Consider the following 14,865-nt stretch of genomic DNA (forward strand, 5'->3'; position numbering starts at 1 on the left):
TAGGCCCAGCACCCAGGCAGAGGAGAGAGGTCCCGTAACAGAGGATCTGGCTTCATGTCAGCAGAGAATCAGTCTGCATGTCATAGCAGAGAATCAGGCTTCACGTCACCCAACATTGGAGCAGTCCATTGGCATATATTTAGGCCCCGGCACCCAGACAGAGGAGAGGTTCATTCAACTTTGGGTAGCCTCGCAATATAATGGTAAAATGAAAATAAAAATAGGAATGAATGAGGAAGTGCCCTGGAGTGCAATAATATATGGTTACGGGGAGGTAGTTAATGTCTAATCTGGACAAGGGACGGACAGGGCCTGTGGGATCCATGCCTGGTTCATTTTTAGGAACGTAAGCTTGTCCACATTGGCTGTAGACAGGCGGCTGCGTTTGTCTGTAATGACGCCCCCTGCCGTGCTGAATACACGTTCAGACAAAACGCTGGCCGCTGGGCAGGCCAGCACCTCCAAGGCATAAAAGGCTAGCTCTGGCCACGTGGACAATTTAGAGACCCAGAAGTTCAATGGGGCCGAACCATCAGTCAGTACGTGGAGGGGTGTGCACATGTACTGTTCCACCATGTTAGTGAAATGTTGCCTCCTGCTAACACGTTGCGTATCAGGTGGTGGTGCAGTTAGCTGTGGCGTGTTGACAAAACTTTTCCACATCTCTGCCATGCTAACCCTGCCCTCAGAGGAGCTGCCCGTGACACAGCTGCCTTGGCGACCTCTTGCTCCTCCTTTGCCTTGGCCTTGGGCTTCCACTTGTTCCCCTGTGACATTTGGGAATGCTCTCAGTAGCGCGTCTACCAACGTGCGCTTGTACTCGCGCATCTTCCTATCACGCTCCAGTGCAGGAAGTAAGGTGGGCACATTGTCTTTGTAGCGTGGATCCAGCAGGGTGGCAACCCAGTAGTCCGCACACGTTAAAATGTGGACAACTCTGCTGTCGTTGCGCAGGCACTGCAGCATGTAGTCGCTCATGTGTGCCAGGCTGCCCAGGGGTAAGGACAAGCTGTCCTCTGTGGGAGGCGTATTGTCATCGTCCTGCCTTTCCCCCTAGCCACGCACCAGTGATGGGCCCGAGCTGCGTTGGGTGCCACCCCGCTGTGACCATGCTTCATCCTCATCCTCCTCCACCTCCTCCTCATCCTCGTCCTCCTCGTCCTCCAGTAGTGGGCCCTGGCTGGCCACATTTGTCCCTGGCCTCTGCTGTTAAAAAAAAACCTCCCTCTGAGTCACTTCAAAGAGACTGGCCTAAAAGTGCTAAGAATGACCCCTCTTCCTCCTCCTCCTCCTCCTCCTGGGCCACCTCCTCTTCCATCATCGCCCTAAGTGTTTTCTCAAGGAGACATAGAAGTGGTATTGTAACGCTGATAACGGCGTCATCGCCACTGGCCATGTTGGTGGAGTACTCGAAACAGCGCAACAGGGCACACAGGTCTCACATGGAGGCCCAGTCATTGGTGGTGAAGTGGTGCTGTTCCGCAGTGCGACTGACCCGTGCGTGCTGCAGCTGAAACTCCACTATGGCCTGCTGCTGCTCGCACAGTCTGTCCAGCATGTGCAAGGTGGAGTTCCACCTGGTGGGCACGTCGCATATGAGGCGGTGAGCGGGAAGGCCGACGTTACGCTGTAGCGCAGACAGGCGAGCAGCGGCAGGATGTGAACGCTTTCTCTCAAATGTTTGTGAGATGGAGAGCTGAACGCTGCCGTGTGACATGGGTGAGATGCTAGGTGACGGAGGAGGTGGTGGTGTTGGTGGTACATCCCCTGTTTGCTGGGCGGCAGGTGCCACCGTTCCTCCAGAGGCGGAGGAAGAGGCCGAGGCGGCAGCAGCAGAAGAGGCCGAGGCGGCAGCAGCAGAAGAGGTAGCAGGGGGAGCCTGAGTGACTTCCTTGTTTTTAAGGTGTTTACTCCACTGCAGTTCATGCTTTGCATGCAGGAGCCTGGTCATGCAGATTGTGCTAAGGTTTAGAACGTTAATGCCTCGCTTCAGGCTCTGATGGCACAGCGTGCAAACCACTCGGGTCTTGTCGTCAGCACATTGTTTGAAGAAGTGCCATGCCAGGGAACTCCTTGAAGCACGCCTTTGGGGTCTCTTGGCGGCGGGTGTTCTGATTTTGCCCACTGCTCCCTCTTTTGCTACGCTGTTGGCTCGGTCTCACCACTGCCTCTTCCTCCGAACTGTGAAAATCAGTGGCACGACCTTTATTCCATGTGGGGTCTAGGACCTCATCGTCCCCTGCATCGTCTTCCACCCAGTCTTGATCCCTGACCTCCTGTTCAGTCCGCACACTGCAGAAAGATGCAGCAGTTGGCAACTGTGTTTCGTCATCATCAGAGACTTGCTGAGGTGGTATTCCCATGTCCTCAACATCAGGAAACATAAGTGGTTGTGCGTCAGTGCAGTCTATGTCTTCCACCGCTGGGGAAGGGCTAGGTGGATGCCCTTGGGAAACCCTGCCAGCAGAGTCTTCAAACAGCATAAGAGACTGCTGCATAACTTGAGGCTCAGACAGTTTCCCTGATATGCATGGGGGTGATGTGACAGACTGATGGGGTTGGTTTTCAGGCGCCATCTGTGCGCTTTCTGCAGAAGACTGGGTGGGAGATAATGTGAACGTGCTGGATCCACTGACCAATTGACTAATGCCTGTACCTGCTAAGGCCTTACCATCCTTAGAATGGCATTGGGCCCCACCATATATCGCTGTAAATTCTGGCGGCTAGGACCTGAGGTAGTTGGTACACTAGGATGTGTGGATGTGGCAGAACGGCCACGTCCTCTCTCAGCACCAGAGGGTCCACTAACACCACCACGACCATGTCCACGTCCGCGTCCCTTACTAGATGTTTTCCTCATTGTTATCGTTCACCACAACAACAAAAATATTATTTGGCCCAATGTATTGTATTCAAATTCAGCTGAATATAAATTTGAGGCCTAGTATTTAGGCGCTGGGTGACAGGTATAGGTTTACTGACAGAATTAGACTTGGAAATGCACAGTAGCGTGTGTGTGAAGTTATTCAGAATGACCCTATCAGCACCTTGATTCTGATATACCCTTTTAGGGATGTATTTAAAGTAGGCCTGATACAGCAGAAACCACTAAATTAGGAAATTGCTAAATTGGGAATTGTATTTCAACCCAGAACAAAAACTGTGCTTTGACGGACACTAAATAACTTGCCCAGCCACAACAGTACAGCAGTAACAACAGATTTAGCAGGATATAAATTTGAGGCCTAGTATTTAGGCGCTGGGTGACAGGTATAGGTTTACTGACAGAATTAGACTGGGATATGCACAGTAGCGTGTGTGTGAAGTTATTCAGAATGACCCTATCAGCACCTTGATTCAGATATACCCTTTTAGGGATGTATTTAAAGTAGGGTGTAACTAAAGACTGAATTTTGTGTATGTATGTGAAAAATTGTTTTACTGCCTGAATATACGCTTTAAAGGAAATTTTATTTATCATATATTAAAATCGTGGCGAGCTTGCTACATGTAGGATTTGTCAGGCTAAGCCTGGATGAGTGGCCCACTCCACAATTGTATGGGTACAGCCACTCAAACCAGGCTTGTAAGACGTGCAGAGCTGGAATATCAGTATGGTCCGTTCTGGATGCCTCTTCTGATAATTCACAGATGCACTCCCATATATTCACTAGTGGTGCTTGGATTCCCAAAGATGTGTCAAGGGTGCCAGCAACAAAGTTGGCAGCTTCAATGGTCAGCTGCAACAATGTTTCCACGTAGTGAGCATGGGTAGATAGAAGAAAGGATAGGTGAACTGTGGGTGAGAGCCGTTATGTACGAGCTCTACTTACAATCTAATAGAGAACCGTCTCTGCAAATATAGCAGACGCTTATATTTGCAGAGACGGTTCTCTATTAGATAGTGATCGGACAATAGGGATGCTAATCAGCTGGGTTGTAAGTAGAGCTCGTACATAACGGCTCTCACCCACAGTTCACCTATCCTTTCTTCTATCTACCCATGCTCACTACGTGGAAACATTGTTGCAGCTGACCATTGAAGCTGCCAACTTTGTTGATGGTACCCTTGACACATCTTTGGGAATCCAAACACCACTAGTGAATATATGGGAGTGCATCTGTGAATTATCAGAAGAGGCATCCAGAACGGACCATACTGATATTCCAGCTCTGCACGTCTTACAAGCCTGGTTTGAGTGGCTGTACCCATACAATTGTGGAGTGGGCCACTCATCCAGGCTTAGCCTGACAAATCCTACATGTGGCAAGCTCGCCACGATTTTAATATATGATAAATAAAACATGTATTTAAAGTAGGCCTGATACAGCAGAAACCACAAAATTATGAAATTGCTAAATTGGGAATTGTATTTCAACCCAGAACAAAAACTGTGCTTTGACGGACACTAAATAACTTGCCCAGCCACAACAGTACAGCAGTAATGACAGATTTAGCAGGATATAAATTTGAGGCCTAGTATTTAGGCGCTGGGTGACAGGTATACGTTTACTGACAGAATTAGACTTGGAAATGCACTGTAGCGTGTGTGTGAAGTTATTCAGAATGACCCTATGTGCACCTTGAATCTGATATACCCTTTTACGGATAAATTTAAAGTAGGCCTGATACAGCAGAAACCTCTAAATTAGGAAATTGCTAAATTGGGATTTGTATTTCAACCCAGAACAAAAAATGTGCTTTGACTGACACTAAATAACTTGCCCAGCCACAACAGTACAGCAGTAACGACAGATTTAGCTGGATATAAATTTGAGGCCTAGTATTTAGGCGCTGGGTGACAGGTATAGATTTACTGACAGAATTAGACTGGGATATGCACAGTAGCGTGTGTGTGAAGTTATTCAGAATGACCCTATGTGCACCTTGAATCTGATATACCCTTTTAGGGATGTATTTAAAGTAGGCCTGATATAGCAGAAACCACTTAATTAGGAAATTGCTAAATTGGGAATTGTATTTCAACCCAGAACAAAAAATGTGCTTTGACGGACACTAAATAACTTGCCCAGCCACAACAGTACAGCAGTAACGACAGATTTAGCTGGATATAAATTTGAGGCCTAGTATTTAGGTGCTGGGTGACAGGTATAGGTTTACTGACAGAATTAGACTTGGAAATGCACAGTAGCGTGTGTGTGAGGTTATTCAGAATGACCCTATGTGCACCTTGAATCTGATACACCCTTTTAGGGATAGATTTCAAATAGCTCTGATACAGCAGAAACCACTAAATTAGGAAATTGCTAAATTGGGAATTGTATTTCAACCCAGAACAAAAAATTTGCTTTGACGGACACTAAATAACTTGACCAGCCACAACAGTACAGCAGTAACGACAGATTTAGCTGGATATAAATTTGAGGCCTAGTATTTAGGCGCTGGGTGACAGGAATAGATTTACTGACAGAATTAGACTTGGAAATGCACAGTAGCGTGTGTGTGAAGTTATTCAGAATGACCCTATGTGCACCTTGAATCTGATATACCCTTTTAGGGATAAATTTATAGTAGGCCTGATACAGCAGAAACCACTAAATTAGGAAATTGCTAAATTGGGAATTGTGTTTCAACCCAGAACAAAAAATGTGCTTTGACGGACACTAAATAACTTGCCCAGCTACAACAGTACAGCAGTAACGACAGATTTAGCTGGATATAAATTTGAGGCCTAGTATTTAGGTGCTGGGTGACAGGTATAGGTTTACTGACAGAATTAGACTGGGATATGCACAGTAGCGTGTGTGTGAAGTTATTCAGAATGACCCTATCAGCACCTTGATTCTGATATACCCTTTTAGGGATGTATTTAAAGTAGGCCTGATACAGCAGAAACCACAAAATTATGAAATTGCTAAATTGGGAATTGTATTTCAACCCAGAACAAAAACTGTGCTTTGACGGACACTAAATAACTTGCCCAGCCACAACAGTACAGCAGTAATGACAGATTTAGCAGGATATAAATTTGAGGCCTAGTATTTAGGCGCTGGGTGACAGGTATACGTTTACTGACAGAATTAGACTTGGAAATGCACTGTAGCGTGTGTGTGAAGTTATTCAGAATGCCCCGATGTTCACCTTGAATCTGATATACCCTTTTAGCGATAAATTTAAAGTAGGCCTGATACAGCAGAAACCACTAAATTAGGAAATTGCTAAATTGGGAATTGTATTTCAACCCAGAACAAAAAAATGTGCTTTGACGGACACTAAATAACTTGCCCAGCTACAACAGTACAGCAGTAACGACAGATTTAGCTGGATATAAATTTGAGGCCTAGTATTTAGGTGCTGGGTGACAGGTATAGGTTTACTGACAGAATTAGACTTGGAAATGCACAGTAGCATGTGTGTGAGGTTATTCAGAATGACCCTATGTGCACCTTGAATCTGATATACCCTTTTAGGGATAGATTTCAAATAGCTCTGATACAGCAGAAACCACTAAATTAGGAAATTGCTAAATTGGGAATTGTATTTCAACCCAGAACAAAAAATTTGCTTTGACGGACACTAAATAACTTGAACAGCCACACCAGTAACAACAGATTTAGCTGGATATAAACTTGAGGCCTAGTATTTAGGCGCTGGGTGACAGGTATGCGTTTACTGACAGAATTAGACTGGGATATGGCCAAAAAATAACCACACTATTGATGGTTAAATGCACTTGGTGTGACAGCTTGACCAACCACACTACTGAGGGTTAAATGCACTTGGTGACAGGCGCAGCTTGCCCCTGATGTAGTATATGGCCAAAAAATAAACAGACTATTGCTGGTTAAATGCACTTGGTGTGACAGCTTGACCAACCACACTACTGAGGGTTAAATGCACTTGGTGACAGGCGCAGCTTGCCCCTGATGTAGTATATGGCCAAAAAATAAACAGACTATTGCTGGTTAAATGCACTTGGTGTGACAGCTTCACCCTGATGTAGGATTTAGCCAAAAAACAACCACACCATTGAGGGTTAAATGCACTTGGTGACAGGCGCAGCTTGCCCCTGATGTAGTATATGGCCAAAAAATAACCAGACTATTGCTGGTTAAATGCACTTGGTGTGACAGCTTCACACTGATGTAGGAATTAGCCAAAAAACAACCACACCATTAAGGGTTAAATGCACTTGGTCGCAGCTTGTGCTGGCGCACCACAAGACACAAAATGGCCGCCGATCACCCCAGAAAAAAGTGACTGACAAACGGTCTGGGCAGCCTAAAAACAGTGAGCATCAGCAGCTCAATGATCCACAGCTGCAGATCGATCAATTAATCAAGTCCTTTGGAGGAGTTAATCTGCCTAATCTCGCCCTACTGTCGCAGCCGCAACCTCTCCCTATGCTGATCAGAGCAGAGTGACGGGCGGCGCTATGTGACTCCAGCTTAAATAGAGGCTGGGTCACGTGGTGCTCTGGCCAATCACAGCCATGCCAATAGTAGGCATGGCTGTGATGGCCTCTTGGGGCAAGTAGTATGACACTTGTTGATTGGCTGCTTTGCAGCCTTTCAAAAAGCACCAAGAAAGCGACGAACACCGAACCCGGACTTTTACGAAAATGTCCGGGTTCGGGTCCGTGTCACGGACACCCCAAAATTCGGTACGAACCCGAACTATACAGTTCGGGTTCGCTCATCCCTAGTTATAATCATACAGTAATTTTGTTAAACCCAAATCATCTTATATGCCAGGTGGTCTTAGTTAGTGTTTGCACATATATAATAATTGTTGTTAAAAGCTGGATTGTTACACATATAACATCACTTATTCTGCATTATTCCATATCCCATGAAGGATCAGGTTCAAAATACGGCCAGGCGGCAGTGTCGTCTAAGCATAGACCCTTGACCATGTCAATGTGATATATGCTATTGTCTCCTTCCCTGGGAAAGGGGTCTACCACTTCCATTGCCTCTGTCCACTCTGCCAAATTATCTACCCATGGGTTAACAAGGTAATACTTTGTAGGACTGACTCGGGCAACATATGGTTTACATGTGTCTCCTGGTTCTTCTGGTTTAGGGTATTCTGTCTTAGATTTTTTTGACTACCCATTATCAAAACTTATTTTCTTACAAAAAGAATTTAAAACAGTAATAGCAAAAACAAAACAGAATGCTAGTCTTGGAACGACAGCTGTACATTTACGACCCAGCCTGTCACTTCCCCTTATATAACTGTGTTAGACAAAACAACTTATCATGCAAAACTTCTACAATTATCTTATTAAGAATCAAATCAAGCTGTAAAACCTTCTGTTCCCTGAACAGATCTTTTACTGGGCTCCCTGAGCCCTCTGAAGTGCACTTTTCTTGTTACTGGACTTCCCTGAGTTCTAAGGCAAAAACTCCCTGAGTTATGCATACTGTATCCCTGACACAGTACTTTACTCAAAGTCTATCTAAGGGTCCCTTATGTACTTACTTGAATTGAGATGTGGCCAGTGCCCCCGGAATGGCCAGAGGACAGGTGCCTCTTCTTACCAGCCCTGAGGATGACCTTCTCAATCCCGGACAAGAGCCCCCAAGTTGTAAGGAATATTCTTTATGTTCCCCCTTATTTGTACTCCTTGAACAAGACTTCAGTATTCAGCTTGAATTGATCCTTATCTAGCGCTAGAGAGAGTAACTATGACACAAGACACACTTCTGTGCAGTTCAAAGTCTACATCTTTATTGATCTCATGAGACATATATAGTCCTAAATGACATGATGTTTAAGTTAACCAGTAACACACGTCTTAGTCAGCTACACATTTCAGCTATCTTATCCTTTACCAGAGTCCAAGGCTATATGTCAGCAAAACCACTTAGCTCTTATGAAATAATTTTCCAAGAACTCTCTACCCTCTATGTGTTACGTGACAATGTATTCATGTATAGATAGTGATCAAATATAAGCTTATATAAGAAATAGGCTTTGGACTGAAATAGAACCTATCAGTAAGCATGCTGTAGACAGTTGTTGGTTTGTGTACACCTCCCAAACAGACTTCTCCTACAATGACCCATCCTAGGTCAAGTCTCTGGGCGTGTGGAGTGTTGTGAGGTCCATTAATCTGCTGTCTAACCTTGTGGACCTGTAGGATATCCCTCCCGAGGAGTAATACTATCTGAGCTTCAGGATCAAGGTTCGGGATCAGGTGTCATACGCTTCAGGTGAGGCTGATGTGCTGCTACTTCTGGCATGGGTATCTCGGACCTGTTGTCAGGAATCTGGTTACATTCCAGTATAGTTGGTAAAGGCAGACGCACTTGACCATCGCTGGACTCAACTATGTAGCCGCTTGCCCTCCTTCCGGCTGTTTCCACAGTACCAGCACAAGTTCTTAGAGAGTAGGGGGTACCGGGTCCTTTGATGTCGAAGCTATCAAAGAAGGCAGACTTCACTAATGACCTGTTGCTTTGATCATCTAGAATTGCATACACTTTGATGGCTTTGCTTTGGTCATCTGCTGGGTAAACCTTCACTAGGGAGACTTTAGAGCAGGATCTGCCTCCAGTGTTTGTGTCCTTCAGCTCCCCGCTTTGCTCTTGGGTTTTGGATGAAGCCCACGATGGTGGCCCAGGGTGAAGAGCTGTGTTATGGTTTGAGCTGTCACATTCGGCACACTTTGCACTAACCTCACAGTCTCTGGTGAAGTGCGAAGTTAACAAGCAGCATTTAAAACAGATGTTGTTCTCCTTGAGGAAGGTCTTGCGGTCTTCCAATGACTTTTCTCTGAAGGTTCTGCACTTAAGTAGAGAATGAGGCTTCCTGTGTAAGGGACACTGTTTGGTCGGGTCCTTGGGTTTGTCTCCTCCTTGATAGGAGCTGAACTCTTTATGGACTGCACCTATGGAAGAAACTTTAATTTTGTGGACCTCCATCGTTGCCCTACCAGGTTTACTGACTGAGGTGGTGGCACATGACATCATGAAATCAAAGCTAGGATCATTTCTGATTTTTGCTTGTTCAGAGACAAAATCTACAAACATTAAATGGAGGAAATGGTACACATTGTAAGTCTGTTTATACCGAGAACCATACATGACCCACTTCTCTTGCAAGTTGTATGGGAGCTTCTGAACTATGGGATTCACACCTCTAGCAGTGTCAAGAAATGTCAATCCCACCAGATCCCCTTCTGCCTTTGCTACACTCAGCTCCATTAGTAAGTCACTTAACTCTCTAAGCTTTGAATAGCCTTTGTTCGCTATTTTAGGAAAGTCCTCAATTCTCTTAAATAAGGCGCTTTCTACGACCTCTGCTGCGCCATAAACCTCATCAGGTCTCTCCCAGACCCTTTTTAGACCACTGTCTGGATAATTTACATTGATGTCGCTAATCCTTCTAGCGTGTTTGGTGGACTCACTTCCCATCCATTTTACCAGGAGATCCAGTTCCTCACTACATGACAGACCTATGTCTCTGATGGCATTTTGGAAGGAAGCTCGCCAAGCTCTATAGTTCTCAGCACGGTCGCTGAACTTTACAAGTCCCTTGTTGACCAGCTCACGTTGAGCAAGGAACCTGGCAAAGTCCATTGTGGCCTGATTGGCGCTGGAACCTGCTGGTGGTGTGTTGTCAGAGTGAATGTGTGGTGCACGGCCATACCTATTGGAAGTCTCTGGTTTAATCTGGTCTGTGTAATACCGTTTTGAAGCAAAGGGCATCTCTCTTAGCAGGGGCAGATTTCTGATCCTCTGTTCTGGAGAGAAGTTGTTCTAGGCAGTTTCACGCTGATGTGTATTCTCTAGTCTGCTGCAACGAGACTGATAGTCGACTTTCTGATGATCCAAATAAGCAGGTTGGCTTGGCTTGTCAACAAACTGCTTTGTATTAAGTTGTGGATCTGGGTTGTCGTCTGACTTGGAATGTTGATAGACATATTGTAAGGTACGCTGTTCTGGATCTTGGTATTCAACTTCTGGATGGACATTGCTGCGATGACTCTTGGTTTCCTGAAGTTCCGTAGCTTCTAGCTATTCTGCTTCCGCTATGGCAGCTGCTGTCTCTTTATCTGCGGCAAGTTTTTCTAGAGTCGCTTCAAGTTGTGCTTTCTCTAGCTTTATCTGCATCTCTAGTTCTGTGAAGCTGGCTTTTGCCTTTGCAGCTTCTGCTTTGGCAAGGGCAATGGCGGCAGCTTCTCTGATTGATGTCCTATTAGAGCCACTTATCTGAGACCTTGTCTTAATGGAAGATGCTCGACTATTAGACATGTTGCGACTGTTAGGAGACTGCTGCGATATCCGTAAGTAGGCTCTGCATGGATAATGGCGGGCTCCATATAGTCAGATATTCGGTGTCGACTGTTAGGAGACTGCTGCAATATCCGTAAGTAGGCTCTGCATGGATAATGGCGGGCTCCATATAGTCAGATATTCGGTGCGACTGTTAGGAGACTGTTGCGATATCCGTAAGTAGGCTCCGCGTGGATAATGGCGGCTCCGTCAGTCTGATCTTTAGAGCTTGTTCTCAGCAGTCATTTCACTGCTGTCTTTGGCAGCTATTCACTGAGCTTGTTCTCAGCAGTCGTTTCACTATACTGTCCTCATACACGTTAGCACGGTGTGTAATCTGACATGTAGCTAAACCTTTTATCCTCTGAGAGAAAAGAGACTGTTCCACTTTAAGGTTCTCTTTATTGCTCGTAGACTGACAGGAAAGGTGAAACTAAAGAATAAACAGTAGTATCTTAGAACATAAATACCATGGTACATGGCATAAAACACAGAACAATCTGCTATGCATTCAGTATATGAGATAATACAATGATAGTGAGCTATCAGATACAATAAACATAATAAACTGCAGTAAATGACACATAGATAGTGCTCTTACTGACTATGCTCAAAAACAGGCTAAATAACAGATGATATGGCAGGAAACCCAGTGAGAGTGCATGGCTCCTGAGACATAAGATGGTGGCTGCTTGCTGTACCAGCACAAGACTAGCAAGAACCAGGAACTACCCACAATGCTCTGGGACTCCCATAATGCATAGAGAAAAACAAGCTGGGTGAAATCCCTAAACTCATCAATAGATGGTGCTGTTACCCCACAATGTAATGCAAATGAATTACAACACATTTAAATGCAATGACTACTGATAAACAGACAGAAACAACTGGATCTGCATCTGTGGACAAAACAATTGGTTAACAGCACCCTCTAGGTGCTATACTTCATGAGTTGGTGGAGACAAAGTTGACATGCATTCAACAGTGTCAGACCATAAGTGACTGATGTTACCCAACAGTTCCTCTTTGTCAGCCTCATAGTTCTGTTGAATTTCACAGGTTAATCTTACTAAACATTTTTGTTTTATGTGGCTTATAGGATCTAACTCCTGATCTGAAGGAAGTTCAGGTTCTTGGTGTGTGCTAGGGTTCTCAGATTGTACATTGCCTTGCTGGTGTATTGTGATGATAAGGAGAGGGTTAAAATTACAAGGTATGTGTTTGCATAGAAATGTATCAATGTTTTGGCTAGATGATTGGGTTTTCTAGGCAACCAGTGGGGAGAGGAGCAAGAGGGAATAGTATAGTAATGGCTGCTAAAAAGTTACTTTTGTTTGCATAAAGAGCTTAGATTCACTTGCAGGTAGAAATGCATGTGGCAATACACAGACAGTGTAGAAGCTGATTATATTACCGTTGCATGAACAGTCCTTGCAATCAATCTGTGCTAAAAACTCATGAATCATATGCTGAGATTTGCTTGATGGCTGGAGTATACAGGCTTGCACTGTGCTTTGCTGCTGTATTCCAGTATCCATATACATCTCACTATACATGCATAGCTAGTTAAGATCCTTTGAAAGATATTTGGCTGATCTTCTAAGATCCTTTCACATATCTTTTGACTGTTCTGCCTCTCCAATCTAAGCATTGAAAGTGAGATCTCTGTAACTAACAGTTGTCCTGAAATAGCGGTAACCATCAATCTTAGGCTACTTTCACACCTGGTATCTGCACAGACGGATGTGCACCTATAATGCAAACAATTGTATCCGTTTAGAACGGATCCGTTTGCATTATGAAGAACAAAGTCAAAACGGATCTGTCCTGACTTACATTGAAAGACAATGGGGGACGGATCAGTTTTCAATTGCACCATATTGTGTCAGTGAAAACAGATTCGCTCCTATTGACTTACATTGTAAGTCAGGACGGATCAGTTTGGCTCCGTATTACCAGGCGGACACCAAAACACTGCAAGCAGCGTTTTGGTGTCCGCATCCAGAGCGGAATGGAGGCGGAACGTAGCCAAACTGATGCATTCTGAACGGATCCTTATCCATTCAGACTGCATTGGGGCTGAAATGATCCGTTTTGAACCGTTTGTGAGAGCCCTGAACAGATCTCACAAGCGGACCCAGAAACGCCAGTGTGAAAGTAGCCTTAGTTGAATTGGCTGACAGTGACTCGATCCAAATGACACCTTGTAGATTGTGAAGAGGTTTATTCTAAACTGTGCAGATCATACACCGATGAACAAATGGATAGGTAAAAAAATCATGCTGTGAGCAGCTAACAGAATACATGTGGCTGAGATTAAGGCCCCTTACACATGGGCGTTGCGGGAAAAGGTGCGGGTGCGTTGCGGGAACATGCATGATTTTTCCGCGCGATGTAATGCGTTTTGCACACGCTTGAGAAAAATAGGCATGTTTGGTACCCAGACCCGAACTTCTTCACAGAAGTTCAGGATTGGGATCGGTGTTCTGTAGATTGTATTATTTTCCCTTATAACATGGTTATAAGGGAAAATAATAGCATTCTGAATACAGAATGCATAGTACAATAGCGCTGGAGGGGTTAAATTAAAAAATAATAATAATTTAACTCACCTTAACCCCTTAGTGACCACCCATACGTGTTTTTACGGCGGTCACTAAGGGGCCTTAGGCTGGGCCGCCGCGTTTTTACGGCGGCCCGGTCTAATCGCTGCACGGATCCCATGTGCAGCGGGGAGTGCGGACCCGGCTCTCACATGAGAGCCGGGGCCCTGCTCTAGCAGCCCTGACCGGCAGGAGTGCCGATCCGGGCTGTTTAACCCTTTACATGCCGGGCGCAATAGCGCCCGCTGCATGTAAAGTGGTGACAAAGGGAGCGGACTCCCTCTGTCTCCCATCAGCACCCCGAAAATAAGATTGCGGGGTGCTTATGTGTTTGGAAGCTTACCTTGCTTCCGATCATGGCCCCGAGCCTGTCTTCAGTTATCTCCAGCAGGCTGTGCCTCTCTGGCGCAGCCTGCTGGTCAAGGTTTGAATAGCATTGCTATTGAAATGTAATGCCTTATAGAGATAATGCATTACATTTTAAAAGCAATCAAAATACTGTATATTATAGTCCCCTTGTGGAAAAAATTCCATAAAATAAAAAAATATGCTTTTTTTCCATTGAAAATACGCTTTTCAATGAAAAAAATTGCAAAAAGAAAATATCCCCCATATGTTTGCTATTGCCGCATCTGTAACGACCCGGACTACATAAATATTACATAAATTATCCCCTATGGTGAACGCCGAAAAAAAAAAAAAAAAAAAAAAAAAGACAGAATTTCTAATTTATTCTTAGTTTCCACCAAAAAAAACGTAATAACAAGCTATCAAAAAGCGCCATTTACTCCAAAATGACACCAATGAAAAATACAAGTTGTCCCTCAAAAATCAAGCCCTCACACAACTCCATAGAAAAAGAAAAAAAAAAGTTATGGGTCTTGTGAAGTGGCAATGCAAAATAATTTTTGGGGTTACTAAAAGGGGTTTTATTGGAAAAAAAGTAGTAAAACGTAAAAAAAATTATAAGTATTTAGTATCACTGTAATCGTACCGACCCAGAGAATAAAGATAT

This window comes from Bufo gargarizans, chromosome 1 (assembly GCF_014858855.1).
Source record: "Bufo gargarizans isolate SCDJY-AF-19 chromosome 1, ASM1485885v1, whole genome shotgun sequence".
Classification (NCBI taxonomy): Eukaryota; Metazoa; Chordata; class Amphibia; order Anura; family Bufonidae; genus Bufo; species Bufo gargarizans.